Source organism: Molossus molossus, unplaced genomic scaffold, assembly GCF_014108415.1.
Source record: "Molossus molossus isolate mMolMol1 unplaced genomic scaffold, mMolMol1.p scaffold_m16_p_21, whole genome shotgun sequence".
NCBI classification, from domain to species: domain Eukaryota; kingdom Metazoa; phylum Chordata; class Mammalia; order Chiroptera; family Molossidae; genus Molossus; species Molossus molossus.
Genome location: NW_023425357.1, coordinates 18,912,949 through 18,928,999, shown reverse-complemented (window position 1 = coordinate 18,928,999; position 16,051 = coordinate 18,912,949). Strand labels below are relative to the sequence as shown.

General features: G+C 44.2%; 1 protein-coding gene across 1 annotated transcript in view; it reads left to right on the top strand.

Moving 5' to 3' along the window:
• Positions 1 to 10,913: 10,913 nt before the first annotated feature.
• The window catches only part of LOC118638425 (BTG3 associated nuclear protein), a 115,053-nt gene continuing 109,915 nt past the window's right edge, over positions 10,914 to 16,051 (top strand). Inside the window, exon 1 of the mRNA XM_036274238.1 lies at positions 10,914 to 10,989. The gene's annotated coding sequence lies outside the window, so the exon portion shown is untranslated. The remainder of the gene's footprint in view (positions 10,990 to 16,051) is intronic.

Here is a 16,051-nt window from a genome sequence, read left to right as displayed (position 1 = left end):
CTTGGGTCTGTCCCCACAGAGCCCAGGAAAGAGAGGGTGATTTTTCCTACTAGCCTCACGTTGATTGGGAAACCGGCGGATTGGATTGGACCCACCTCTTATTGTAAAAACTCACCCAAACCAGCCCTGAGAGTTAAATTTCAACCCAGGCCCGCCCCAGCTTCTAGGATGACACTTGGTTTGGCTTAGGGGTGGGCACACTGGGCCATGTGGCCTTCACCGTGGCCAGGCCCCTGGGGTCACTGTGCTTTGATCTGGTAAACAGTGGGGTGAGCGGGCCAGGACAGCAGGCCTGCTGTGATCCGGGAGCAGGTGAGGGCACAGGGGACGATGCAGTCTTTGCTCTTGGTCTTGACCTCCAGTTGGCAGCCAAGCCGCTCTCTGGCCTCGGGTCGCCCTCGACCAGGCACAAAGCCATCAGAGCCATGCGTTGCGTATGGACAGGGAACAACACATTGAAAAGTGTGGGGATGGGAATCAGTCACAGCTGCGGGGTGAGGGGAGCAGGTGAGCAGGTGGCCTCTCTGCCTAGGACTCCTGGAAAAGCAGCCGGTCCCCACTTTCCATAAAAGAGACATGATTTGGTACAAATTTGTTCTACCCCAAGTAAGCTGTCCTGGTTGGCCCGGACACTCGCAGGTTGTGGTGTCCCTTCGTGCACAGAACTGTCCAGATTTGGACAGTACATCAGTTGGTCCCCTCATTAGGCAACTTGTAATATTTGCACGTGCCAGATACCAAACTTACTTACCTGGTGCAAGGAGATGTTTAGTTGGAATATAAGTGTGTGTGGAAGCCTATGTCTCAATGATCTATTGCTGCTTAACAAACCACCCCAAGACTTAGTGGCTAAAAACAACAATTACTGATTGGGCTCACATATCTGTCATGTGGGCAGGACTCAGTGGAAACAGCCCATTCTCTGTTCCAGGAGGCATCGGGAAGATGGCTCAGCCGGGGCTGGAGGGTCCATTTCCAAGATGGCACACTCACCTGGCTGGCGAGGTGGCGCTGGCTGGCTGGCAGCAGCTCTCCGTGTGGGGCCTCTTTGAAGCAGGAAGTCAGAATTTACTCACCCAAAACAATGACGAGTGTCATTTAGGAAGTCAAGCAGTTCAATAAATTAAACCCAGGGTTGCCACGTGACCCAGCAATTCTATGCCTAGGCTTAGACAAGAGAAATAAAAACATACATCCAGCCCGGCTGGTGTGGCTCAGTGGTTGAGCGTTGACCCATGCACCAAGAGGTCGCTGGTTCGATTCCCGGTCAGGGCACATGCCCAGGTTGTGGGCCTGATCCCTAGAGTGGGGGGATGTGCAGGAGGCGGCCAATCGATGTTCTCTCTCATCAATGTTTCTATATCTCTCTCCCTCTCCCTTCCTCTCTCTCTAAGAATCAATAAAGAAAGAAAAAAATTAAAAAAACATACAGCCACACAAATACTTGTACACATATGTTCATACCAGCTCCCTTCACAATAAACAAAAGGCAAGAAATAACCCAAATGTCTATCAATGGGTAAATTAAAGCCGTCTATCACAAAATGCAATTATTCAGTCATAAAACAAGAATGTAATCAAGACTGTGTGGTATTGGTGAGGGAATAGACAAATAGATCAATAGGACAGAATAGACCACATAAATATAGTCAACTGATCCTTTATTTTTTTTTTTATCCTCACCCGAGGACATTTTTCGATATTTTGTTCAGATAGAGTGAGAGGGAGAGAGAGAGAGAGAGAGAAACATCGACGTGAAAGCGACACATCGAGTGGTTGCCACCCACACGACCCAACCAGGGCCGGGGACAAACTGCAACCAAGGTACGTGCCCTTAGCGGGAACCGAACCTGGGTCTCTCCGGACCGCAGGCCAACGCTCTAACCGCTGAGCCAAACCGGCCAGGGCTCAACTGATCCTTTAAAAAAAAGTTTAATAAAATAGTTTATTTAATCCAACATAGTATCATTTGCCAAATAGTATCATTTCAATGTGTAATCAACTTAAAAATGGATTGATATGATATTTTACATCCTTTCTTGTGTATTAAATCTTAAAATCTAGTGTATATTGTATCAACTGATCTTTGCCAGAGGAACAAGGGTAGCACAGTGCACAAAATTAGCCAACTCACGGTGCTGGGACAACTGGACATCCCCACGCAAAAGAGATGCCTCCAGATACAGACCTTATACCCTTCACAAAAAATAATTTAAAATGGATCACAGACCTTAATGTAAAATACCATACTATGCAACTCCTAAAAGATAACACAGGAGAAGACCTACATGGCCTTGGGTTTGGCAATGACTCTTCAGCTGTAACACCAAAGGCATGATACATGAAAAAAAATCCTAGATAGGCTGAAATTCAATAAAATTAAAAACTGCTCTGTGAAAGACACTGTCAAGATAAGACAAGCCACCGACCGGGAGAAAATATTAGCAAAAGAGACAAAGAATGTGCAACACCACGAGCGAACCCCGTGTCAACGGTGGCCCCTGGGTGATGGTGATATGTCAATGTAAGTTCACCAGTTGCAAGAAATGCATCACTGTAGTGAGGGATGTTGATCATGGGGCACGGTGGGGAGGAGGCATATGGGAAAACTCCGTACTCTCCTGCTCACCTTTACTGTGGACTGAACACTGTTGTAAAAAATAAAGTTTATTAATTTAAAAAATTAAGTGCTGACATGTGCTACCACGTGGATAAACCTTGAGAACATTATGCTGAGTGAATGAACCTTGACACCAAGGCCACAGGTTGTATGATGCCACTTACATGAAATACCCAGAATAGGCACATATGTAAAGATAGAAAGTAGATCAGCGGTTGCCTGGGGCTAGGAACATTGGGCAAGGAAGGAAGGGGGAGTAATTGATGAAGGATACACGGTTTCCTTTTAGAATAATGAAACAGTTCTGGAACAAGTCAGTGGTGATGGTTGCACAATACCGTGAATGTACTTAATGCCACTGAATTATACCACTTTGAAGTGGTTAAAGTGGTACAATTTATGTTATGTGTATTTAAATACAATAAAAGAAAAAGAGAGAGGGGAAAAAAAATCAGCAAAGCAGTTTGGCAAAGTATAGATAGACCAGCTGATGATCACATGATTTAGGCAAAGGCACAGAAATTGGAACCTGAGGGGCAATCAATCATGGTAGCTAATAATAGTTATTTTCATTGGTAGTAGTTTTACTGTCTAAGTCATTTTTAGAGATACGATTTTTTGCAAAAAGTATCAGGGTACAGGTCTCCTTTGGGCCAAATGCTGCGAGCAAGCCCTTTCCATTGTTTATTTCCCAACGTTAGAGACAACTCTGTGAGGCAGACTTTATTGTCTCATTTTACAGATGAGGACATTGAGGCCAGGGACACTATGCTACTGGTCCAGAGTCAAATGCGGTCATAAGCTGGGAGTGGATCCCACTGAGTCTCTACTCAAAGGCATGCTACTCACAGGCAACTTTCATGAGGTCTTACTGCCCCATTTACAGGGAGGAAACTAAGGCACAGGAAATTTAGGAAGCTTTCCCAGGTTCACAGGACATCATATCCACGCAACAGTGTTTGGGTAGGGTCCTTATCGCTCTTAAAAATTTTTTTTTTTTTTTTTTTTTAGTTTTCTAGCTTTATAGAGGTATAACTGATAAATAAAATGATGATTTAATATATGCACACATTCTGAAAGGATTGCCACAATCAGATTAATTAACACTCCCATTACCTGTGGTGAGAATACTTGCGATCTTAGTAAATTTCAAGTATGCTATACAACAGTGATTTTCAACCTATTTCATCTCATGGCACACATAAATTAATTACTAAAATTCTGTGACACGCCAAAAAATATATTTCTTGCCCATCTGACAGAAAACAGGTATAATTTTATTGATTTACACATAAAAATAGTTATTACCTAAACTTTTTGTTCCAAAGTGACTTTAAAAAAAAAGTAGGTGCCTATACTTGTATATAAGGATTTCTAGTATCAAGAATTAACCAATCAAATGCTATCTTATTCTGTGATGTGACCAATAAAATGCAACTCTGTTATATGACCTATATATTTATGGTTCAAGACAGGACATTCACACCAGATGGCTATTGTTGTGTTGGCTATTGTCATTTTTTTTTTTTTTTTTTGTATTCATCTCCAGATAGAGCGGGAAGGAGAATGGGAGGAGGAGAAACATCAATGTGAGAGAGACACATTGACTGGCTGCCACCCACACAACCCCAACCGGGGCCGAGGACAAACTGCAACCGAGGTACATGCCCTTAGCAGGAACCGAATCCAGGACTCTGTCGTCCGTGGGTCGATGCTCTAACCACTGAACCAAACTGGCCAGGGCTGTTGCCATTTTTTTTTTTATTTGACAATCTAAGGGAAAAGAGGTCAGTACCCCTGGCTAAATAGCATGTTTTAAAAATTCTTGTAGCACACTGGTTGAAAAACGCGGTTACACAGTATTATTAACGATAGTCACTATGCTGTACCATAGATCTGCAGAACTTATTCCTTGTATACCTGAAAGTCTGTATCCTTGGACCAATCTCTCTTATTTCTCTCACCCCTCAGCCCCTGGCAACCACTGTTCTCTGTTTCTGTAACTTTGACTTTTTAGATTCCACACGTAAGTGAGATCATTCAGGATTTGTCTTTCTGTGTCTGGCATAATGTCCTTTGGGTCCATCCAAGTTGTTGCAAGTGGCAGGATTTCCTTTCTTCTCGTGACTGAATAATATTCCAATCTTCCATCTGAGTCCCATCTTCTTTACCCATTCATTCATTGGTAGACACTTAGGTTGTATCCCTGTCCTGGTGAGTGTGAATAATGCTGTGAGAAACATGGAGGAGCAGACATCTCTTCAATATACTGATTTCTTTCCTTTGGATAAATACCCAGAAGTGGGATCGCTGAATCATAGTTCTATTTTTCATTTTTGGAGAAAATTTCATACTGTTTTCCATAATGGCATTCCCACCAACAGTGTTCAAGGGTTCCCTTTTCTCTACATTCTCACTAGAACTTGTTAACTTTTGTCTTGATCATAGGCATTTTAACAGGTGTGAGGAGACAGCTCATTATGGTTTTGATTTGCGTTTCTCCAATGATGAGTGATGTTGAGCACTTTTTCATGTACCTATATATCTTCTTTGGAAAAATGTCTATTCAGGTACTCTGCCAATTTTAAAATCAGGGTGTTTTTTTTTTTGCTTGTTTATTTTTTTTCCCCTTCCTGTTGAGTTGTATATTTCCTTGTACATTTTGATATTAGCTGCTTTTCAGATATATGGTTTGTAAATATTTTCCCCGATTTTGTAGGTTATCTTTTCATTTTGCTGTATAGAAACTTTTTAGTTTGACGTAGTCCACTTTGTTTCGCTTCCGCTGCTTGTGCCTTTGGTGTCATATCCAAAAAATCATTGCCAAGACCTATATGAAGTTTTTCCCTGTTTTTTTTTGAAGAGTTCTATGGTTTCAGGTCTTTAATCAATTTCTAGTTAATTTTATATATGGCGTAAGATAGGGGGTACATTTCATTCTTTTGCATGCTAATATTGTTTTCCTAACACCATTTATTGAAAAGACTATTCTTTTCCCTTTGTATATTCTTAGTGCCCTTGTCAAAGATTAGTTGACTGAATGCATGTGGGTTTTTTGGGGGCTCTCTATACACAGTTCCATTGGTCTATTTTTAGTATCATACTGTTTTTTTTGTTTTTGATTTTGTTTTTATCCTCACCCAAGGATATTTTTCCATTTATCTTCAGGTAGAGAGAGAGAGAGAGAGAGAAAGGGAGAGAGAAACATCGACATGAGAGGGACACATCAACTGGTTGCCCCTGCATGACCCCAAACAGGTATGTGCAACCTAAGTACGTGCCCTTGGCTGGAATCAAACCCAGGACTTATTGGTCTGTGGGTTGATGCTCCACCACCGAGCCAAACCAGCCAGGGCTAGTATCATACTGTTTTGATTACTATAGCTTTGTGATATAGTTTGAAATCAGAAAGTGTGATACCTCCAGCTTTGTTCTTCTTTCTCAGGATTGTTTTGACTAGTCAAGATCTTTTGTGGTTCCATACAAATTTTAGATTTTTTTTTTCTATTTCTGTGGAAAATGCCACTGTAATTTTGCTTGGAATTGCAATGAGTCTATAGATGGCTTTCGGTAGTATGAATATTTAAACAATATTAATTCTTCTGGTCCATAAACATGGGATATCTTTCCATTGATTTGTGTTTTCTTCATTTCTTTCATCAGTGTCTTACAGTTTTCAGTGTATACATTTTTTTACCTCCTTGGTTAAACTTATTCCAAGTATTTTATTATTTTGGTGTTACTGTAAATGGGATTATTTTCCTCATTTCTTTTTCAGATAGTTTGTTGCTAGTGCATAGAAACGCAACTGACTTTTGCATGTTGATTTTGTATCCTGCAACTTTACTGAATTTGTTTATTTCTAACTGTTTTATGATGGATTCTTTAGGGTTTTCTATGTACAAGATCATGTTATCTGCAAACAAAGACAATTTAACTTCTTCCTTTCAGGTTTGGATGCATTTCATTTCTCTTTCTTGCCTAGTTGCTCTGGCTAGGACTTATAATACTATTTTAAATAGGAACAGGCATTCTTGTCTTGTTCTTTTTTTTTTTTCCTCACCCGAGGACATTTTTCCATTTTTTGTTCAGATGGAGCGGGAGGGAGAGAGAGGAACAGAGAAAGAGAGAAACATCGATGTGAAGGGACACATAGAGTGGCTGCCACCCGCACGACCAACCAGGGCTGGGACAAACTGCAACCGAGGTACACGCCCTTAGCGGGAACCGAACTCGGGTCTCTCGGGACCGCAGGCCGACGCTCTAACCGCTGAGCAAAACTGGCCAGGGCTCTTGTCTTGTTCTTGTTCTTGATCTTAAAGGGAAACTTTCTACCTTTCACCATCAAACATGGCTGTAGGCCATGGCTGTAGACTTGTCATATATGGCCTTTATTATGTTGGTTTTTTCCTTCTACACCTTATTTGTTTGAAGGTTTAATCATGAAAGATGTTGAATTTGTTGAATGCTTTTCTTTTCATCTATTGAGATGATCATGTAATTTTTTATCCTTCAATTTGTTAATGTGGTATATCACATTACAGATGGGTGTGTCTCCCTCTGGGTCCCTGGATGGGTGGGACTGCTTCTGGACCATGGCTGAGAGGGGTTACAGTTGGATATCAGGCTGATTCAGGGTTCACAGCCAGAACCAAATTCAGTAGCCATGTTACTTGGGGCATGGGCAAGCCTGATTCTTGCTGGGTCCCTTGGCAGATGATGCTGGTGGCAGGACCAAGGTCAAATGGAGCTGTAGCCAAGTCCTCAGGGGGATGGTCTGTTTCTGGATCTGTAGCTGAGACCAAGGTCAACAAGCCTGTCATCTAGGGGCAGCTGACTCAAAATGGCCCTCCTTGGTTTTGGGCTCCACCAGGGTTTCAACAAACTCCTACCTAAATCCCAAAGGTCCTACAAAGTACTTCTGCCCATAGATGGCTGCCAAGTTATTATTGCTGAGGGAGGATATGATGGGGAACCTCTTATTCTGCCATGTTACTGATATCACTTCCTGGTCCTTTAATCTTTTGATGGCCCAGAACGTATGGCCGTGGCCTGTCTCCGGGCTGGCTGGAATCTACACCACGGGGAGATGGGGAAACAGTGGGTGTTGGGTGCTGTTTTCCCCCATTTTCCTTGAATTATCATTTTGGCTCTAACTCCAGGACTCCAGTTCACCCCAAAACCCGGGAACCCACACAGTGGCTTCGTGTGAAGTGGAAAGAGATGTCCTGGGAAGGAATTACAGAAGAGGCCCCATTGGCTGGACCAATAACACAGAGGCATTGTTCCTGGCGGTCTCCACAGCCATGGTGGCCAGTAATGCCCAGAGTTCCCCCCATCTCAGGGAATGGTGCTTCCAACTATCCAATTTTACATGTCTGTAGGCCCATTTGGCATCCCAGCTGTCTCCGCTCCTTACCCTGCTCTCAGTATTGATCATTCCTATTGATTTCACCCCTTGGAATCTCTTGATTCTGTCCATTTCTCTGCATCCTGTACTAGGATCACCCTAGCTCAGGCCTCCATCATCTCTTGTCTGGAATCCTGCCATAGCTTCCTCCAGTGCTCTCCCCAAATCCACTCAGGACCCCTCCTCCCCACTCTTAATTTATTTTCCAACACTCCGGCCAGAGTAACTTTTGAAAACACAAATGCGATCATATTCACCCTTGTGCCAAACCTTGTAAAGGCTTCCCATTATTTTTAGGATCAAGGAACAACTTGTCCCTTGGCCAACAAGGACCTGCATAGCCCGTATACTAACTACCTTTTATGCCACATCTCACAACCTTCCTCCTCAAAGTTCTAGCACTGAGATGGCCGTGTGACCTTGGGTGTGTTGCTTAATCTCTCTGAACTTTATGTTCTTCACAAAGAAGAGGAACAAAAATAAGATGTGCCTGGCTCATCATGGTAACTCAAACCCATGGTAATAACATAATTTTCTGAGTCACACCCTCTGCAAAACTCTATTTTATTGAATCTTTCCCACATCCTCATGAGCTGTGAGTATGAAGCCTTAGCAACTCATCATAGAAAAATCTCTCATGGCCCTGCTCTTATAAACAGGTGCGCTCAGTTTTCTAGCTTTTGTGTTTTTTTTCTGGTCAACTAAGGGTTTCATGAATACTTCACTTTTCTCTATCCTAGTGACATCTTAAGGAACAGAACTGTTCTAAAGGATTCCAGGTTTTGCTTAAAGTGCACAATGCCTGGTTTTGAAGCAGGGGTCTTTGAGATCTTTGCAAACTCCCAGTGTGTGTGTATATAAGTGGTTACCCATTTCTGGTGCCATCCAAGCCAGAATGCACCTCTCTCTCTTTCCAGAAAGCCCCCATCAATGTGACTTCAGCTTACAGTAATTAACTTCAGAAACTTCCACTGGATTCTTGTATATAAATTGATTGGCAAGGAGAAGGGTCCTCTGTGATCAGGAAGTGACCCTTCCTTGGTAGCCAGATCTTTTGCCAATTTCATGATATTAATTTTTTAAAAAAAACCATGTTCAACCAGCTAGATGTGAATATTAACACCTTCCTCTATTTGAGCTTCCTGGGCAGCAAAATGAAAAATAAATAAATCTGAAACATTGAAAACAAAAAAGAGAAGTCAACTCCAACATAAGCATAGCTGTAATTTTGATTGGTTTAATTTCTGATCGTGACTTAGTCATCAGTGGCTTGGAGCCAACCAGTGTGCAAGGCCTGGGCAGTAAGGAGCAGGCAAACCCACACCTGAGGGGAGCTACAGGCCAAGACTTTGTGATGTTTTGGAATAACATGAAAAATATCACCCTACATTTATCTGCTTTCCTGTCAGATGCAAACATATTAAGAATTCTTACATAGTTAAGTGTATCGATTTGGCTGTGACTGAGGTGGAGGGATAGAAGACACGGCTCTCTAGAACTCCCCCCACCTCCGGATTTTTGTGGTTAGTGTTTGGAACCCCTCCCACCTCCCATGTTAACAGACTCAGGTGTTTTGGATTCCAAATCCTGCTTTGGGCTCTTTCCAGCCACGTGACCTCGCTGGGTAATTTTTCCAATCTCTTTGGACTTTTCATCTCTACATTGAACATATCTCATTTCCATATCAATGTATTTTCCAGAGGCCCTTCTGTGGTTCTTCTTTGGAATAACTTTCAGGCACCTTTCCTGGAAAGGAATCCAGTGACCAGACTCAGCAGAACCCCTGGGCGTTAATTCTGGGAGACGTCAACTCAACGAAGTTGCCCAAGGTTGCACAGCTGGTTGCTACTCCAAATCAGGGTTTTATTGTTGGCAAAAGGGAAATGAACAGGAAACTCATGGTAAAGCATTTTCTTTTCCAAAGGAAAATAGTTCCATCGTCTTGTGTTTGATCGATCAAAGGAATTCTTGCTCAATGTAAACAACTCATAAAACAGAGGCAAGTATAAAGAAGAAAAAGGAAAAGTAATGGTAATTCCCGCACACATGAAAAGCAATGGTGATGTCAGTAAGCAGGAATAACATTCCTGGGAATTGTCCATAATTTGTTGTTTTTTTTCCCCTACAAGTACCCATTAACGCACAGTTATACTATATAAATATATTACAGCCACATTCATACTATATTTATATAGTTTACATTTACATTGGCACATATCATATAATATATTAATCACATGTAAAAATACACCACATATAATTAATATATTTTTTCCACACTGGTGCACTCAAGATTGTATTCATAACACTGGGAACCCTTGATTACCACCAATTTTCGGAGGAAACCCTGCCAGAGCGGAAGCCAGCACACTCAGGGCACAGCGGGCCGGATCATATGAACTACAAGTCCCAACAGCCCAAGCGCGGGCCGGGCGACCGGAGTATGAAGAGACTACCAGTACCGGCAAGCATGGCGCAGAGGCCAGGACTACGAGTCCTAGAATGCACTGCTCGCGGTTCGCGCAGGGCCCTCCGGGATATGTAGTCATTGGCGGGGGAGCTCATTCCTATTCATTCAATCTCAAAGAAAAATGCAAATTCCTCCAACAGCCCACCAACATGACTTCTAACCCGCTAGCGAGAAGCTCAGGCGCACCATAGAGAAGTAAGAACTCTTCGGGGTTCACATTGTGGCGCGGGAGCAGGACGCGTGCGCATGCTCGGCGGTCATCGGCGCGGGAGATAGCGTGCGCGGCAGGCCTAGAGCGGCGGGCCCGGCTTCTGGCCCCGCCCTCGCTCCCAGCGCGCCCCGTCCGGGGAGCCTGCGCAGAGGGTGCAGGGCGGAGGGCCGCGGGGAGCGACTCGCAGCGCCTGCGCAGATCAGCGGCTTCTCTCGCGAGGACGGACGCCATTATCGCATCTCCCCGACAAACACCACGAGAATTCCGCAGCCCACACGGTAATTGCAGCTCCCGCAGCCGGTCGCGTCTCCACCTCCCCCTTCCCGCGGGGCGAGAGCGAGAGCGAGATCTCCCCTCCTCCCTCCTCCCTTCGCCCTCCTCCGGCCGCGGTGCCCGCGCCCGCCGCCCCCACCCGGGACGCCCTGCCCGGCCCGCCAACGGCCCGCTGCCTCCGTCCGGTAGCCCCTTCAGCGCCCCCGGGCCCCGCCTCCCCCCTTTGCCCTGCGGGCACCCCTCTCTCCCCGCGTTCCCCTCAGCCTTGTCAGCCCCTCCGGACGCCCCCTCGTCCTCAGCGCCCCCGGGCACCGCTGCCTGCTTCAGGCCTGCCGGCACCTCTTTAACCCCCGCCGCTCCCCTCAGCCCCTCTGGGCGCTCCCTCTGTCCTGTCGGCCCCCCGGTTTCTGCGCCCCGTCCGGCCCCCGCGTCCTCCCGTTGGGTGCATGGCGCTGTACCCCCAGCATTCCGAGACTGGGGGGCTGGGTCAAAGGGCCGAGCGCAGGCTCGTTTTCTTCCCCGAGAAGACTGTTCCTCTGTTTTCATTAGTTTCCTTTTGCACTTGCACAGCCCCCCCCAACCCCCTGCCGTACGGTGCGCTGGGTAGGACAGTGCGGGTGGCAGCTGCCTTGAAACTTGGGGAGCAGCCTTGCGAGAGGTGCGCCCAGACATCCCGGGGGCCGCCCTGCAGACGGACGGCGCAGCTGCTGGAGGGGGCAGGCAGGGTCTCACCTCTGGGCCACGGGAACCTGCACACGCGCCCACAGACCCAGCGGTGTGGTAGTTCCCGTCAGCCGACCTCCGACTCGGTGGCATCCCGAGTTAACCAGTGCGAAGTGGAGCCCGAGAGTCGGAACACGGACCGCATCCTCTTGGTTTTGCTTAGGGTTTCACAGAGGGAGCTCGGGGCATTGGGTGCCTTTTTAGGAACAGGCAGCTTGAGACTTGAGAAATTCCGATCCAGTTCTCCCGACCTTGATGGATGAGGATTTCCGGGTTCCCCCACCCATCTATCTATCTATCTATCTATTTTTTATTTTAATTAATTTTTTTTTTTTTTTTGCTATTTCTGAGGTTTAATCCTTTTGAAATGGGACCTTAGTTTTCTCATCGAAAATGCCCCCCACAATCCCTGTCTGCATAAAGTCGATGTACATGCCACCTCCATTGTGGGGGTGAATTGGATCTATTGCCTTAATAGAGGACTGATTTGTCTCTGATAAGATGGTGGGGATGGTCTTGATATTGGTGACATAAATAATCCCGGAAGAACTGTCGACAGAGCGACTTCCAAGGATAGAGCGCTTGCGTGCCCTGACCAGGGAGGGCCCAGTTTCGAGTCAGGAAGTAAAACAGGTGATTGTTCTCTATTTGGAGTTACCTGTTCTTCCCAAATGCCCTCCAAGAAATGGACTCCAAAGCCTGACTGCGTTGGTAAAACTAGCACTGAAGTAAACCCGTGAATGAGAAGAGAGAGTCGTTTCTAAGGGCAGAGTTGTAAAATAGATGATTAGATCGTTTAACATTCAGCTTTTAGGACAACCCCCTCCGCGGGGTACAAATATCCAATGGTAAAAGAAAAACACGAAAAACTCTGTAAAATTCTTTATGTTCAGTTCCGTTTTCCCTTTGTCTTGCAGTTAAAATATGTTCTTGTCATGTATTCTGCCATCATTGGCTTTATGTTTAAAAAACAAACAAACAGCTGCCATTTATGGGGTCATGTGCTGTGGTTGGGACTGCCGATTATTTCCAGTGTTTCATCAATGACCCAATGAGGTAGAGACTGTCCTGTTTTATGGATGAGGTGACAGACCCACAAAGGTTAAGTGACTTGCCAAAGACACACAGAGCCAAAGTTTGAATGTTCTTAAAAAATTAAACATACATATATTTAGTATTTTTAAGAAATGTGCATAATGAAATGTCAATGAAAAACTTAAAAGCAACAATCCCTTGCCCCACACTTCAGTCCACTCCTCAGAGACTTTTACATCTTTTTGTTGCTTCTCTGAATGATAAGCTGGTATTAATTTTACACGTTTTTGACTTTGTTACGATAGTAAGACTTAGTTCTTCCTAGCATATCCCACCTCTTCTCTCCCCTGAACTCACTGTGTTCAGTTAACTCAAATTGTTTATAACTATGTAAATATTGTTTGCTTCACAGGCAGATCATGCATTTTCCTTCTATTACAACTTTGTTTTTTCTATTGCTTGTAATGGCCTTTCTTTTTCTTTGCTTCCATTGACTCCTTACATTGTTATAAATTCTCAAGGATAGTGTCAGATCTGTTCAGCCCTGTCTTCTTTCTCTTATCTGGATTGACTACTCTGCCAGCAAAAGTATTGTCTTGATATTTTCCTTTGTTATATATCTGGGTTTGTTCAGGACTCCATATTTTAATCTTGGCTTTCTTCATTTCAATGAGAACCTTTGGCCAAGTAATCTTATTCCTTTTGGGTAACTTTGGTTTTAGGACATTTCCAGAGTGCCAAAGGATGTGCTCTTTGATCCTGGGGGCTTGTCCTTCAGCTCTGGGGAAGTCTCTTGTATCATTTATTTATTTATTTATTTATTTATTTATTTATTTATTTATCCTCACCAGAGGATATTTTTCCGTTTTTTGTACAGATAGAGTGGGAGGGAGAGAGAGTAAGGGAGAGAGAGAGAGAAACATCGACGTGAAGGGACACATCGAGTGGCTGCCACCCGCACGACCAACCAGGGCCGGGGACAAACTGCAACCGAGGTACGTGCCCTTAGCGGGAACCGAACCCAGGTCTCTCTGGACCGCAGGCCGACGCTCTAACCGCTGAGCCAAACTGGCCAGGGCTCTTGTATCATTTATTTGAGAATTCTTTCTGTTCTTTTACTCTTTTTCAAGTTTCTGTTAGTTTGATGATGGACATCTGGACCCCCTGCCCCTGAATCTCTTGTCTTTATCTTCTTCCTATGTTGTTTTATTCTTATTTCTGGGAGAAGGCTTATTTCCATAATTGAAATGTTAATTTCCAAGAGTATATTTATTCTGTTCCTTTTTCATAGTAGCTTATTGTTTTTTAATGCATTATCTTGGCACTGAGGATACTAATCAGGATTTTTTCAGTCCTTCTTTTGTTTTTCTGATTTCTTGTTTCATCTGGTGCCACTGTCGTCTTTTTAAAAATACTGCCTTCTTGCCTTGTATGCAAGTACTCCACAATTATTGGTAATTGTTGTCTAAAGCAAGAGGAAGCTGGCAGATCCAAGTCTTTGGGGCTGGTTTTAAAAATATGTGGGTTTCCCTCTGATGGATTGGGACCTTATTAATGTGCTTGGACCTCGAATGTCAGATGGCTGAGAGATTTTCTTGGCCTTTCAGCATAAGGAAGACCCCTTTGACTGGGGACACTCCACTTGGTCTAGGGGCCCCTTGTGCAGCTCTTCTGTATCAGGACTGTCTTCCGTGTCCAGGCGCAGACCTCCCCCTCTGCTGAAGGTCCTGGGTTTTGGGTCCCAGAATGCTGCAGACTTAGAGCCCTCCTTTGGTTGTACCCACTCTTGTGTGTTCCACATCGCTGTTTCCTTTGCCCTCATTATATCCTCTTAGTCTGCCAGAAATTTGCAGACTCTCTTGTCTTCCATCTTATTTCTTTCTTGTGGGTTTTTTACATGCTGTTAAAGTCATTTTAATGGGATGAGTAGAGATCACGTGTGTCTCTGCCAGTTCCTTACTATGAGCAGGAATTTCAGAACCTGTTCTCATTACTTTGCTCCTCTTTCCTGCCTCCCAGTCACCTAGGTGATGATGCCCACCATCAGTGGGACCTGGGGCCAGTCATGATCCCTGTGATTGCTTCCCTATTGCAAGAGTGGGCAGATGGTGTGAGTTCCTTATGGAGGTTCTCCTGGCTCTGCAGCCTGGGAGGGGGTGCCAGGCTCAGCTGGGGAAGGCCAGCCATAGTTGGGTCTTGGAGCAAAGATTATGATTTCAGATTCTTCAGGAGGCTTCTCACTATATCATTGTACTTAGCACATTTCAGTGTGCCAAAGATTAAGGAATGCCTCTAGTTAAGCAGTGATCACTGTAGTCGAAGTGTAATCTTGATACATTTTAGTCGATTGTCCTTTGAAAGTTATGCACAGTGAAGCACATCAGCTGTGTCTGCCAAGACCTTGCCAGTGAAGTGTCAACAGGCCAGCAGCATCACCATCACTGGGCAGTATAGAGAAATGCAGACTCTCAGGCTCTGCCCAGACATATGGGATCAGAATCTGCAGTTTGAAAACTTAATTTTGAAGTAATTTTAGACTTACAAAAAAGTTGCAAACATTGTTTAGAGAGCTTCTCTATTCCCTTCACCCATTTCCCCAGTGCTGGCATCTTACATAATCAGATATCCCTAGGAAAACCAGAAAATTAACACTGGCACAGTATATTAACTAAATTATAGACCTTATTGAGTTTCATCACTTTTCCACTAAGATCCTTTTTCTGTTTCAGGATTTAATGCAGATCCCACTCTTCATTCCATTGTCTCATCTCCTTAAATCTCCAATTTGATATTTACACAGTCCCAAACAATGTCCCCTAAGATATTTATAAATTGCAAAGGGAAAAATAGTAACATCACAGTGAAAAAACCCGGCATATACCACCTTAACATCACCAGTAATAAGACATAATGATATCATGTAACCCAGGTATGATGCACTGAGACAGAAATGCTGCCTTCAGTCTAATCATGAGAAAACTCAAATTGAGGGATATTCACCAAAAAGCGGACAGGTGCTTTACAGAAGAAGTGTCCAGTTTTTTTTTTGTTTTTGTTTTTTTTTGTTTTGCTTAGGCAACACATTTATTTTCTCAGTTCTTGGAGACTAGAAATCTGATATCAAGATGTCAGCAGGTTTGGTTCCTTCTCAGGCCTTTCTCCTTGGTTTATAGATGGCCACCTTGCTCTGTTCTTCCATGGTCTTTCCTTTATACATACATGTCTGTTGTCTCTCTGTGAAAATGTTGTTTTCTTATAAAGATACCAGTCAGACGGATTAGGGCCCACCTCAATGGCTCATTTTAACTT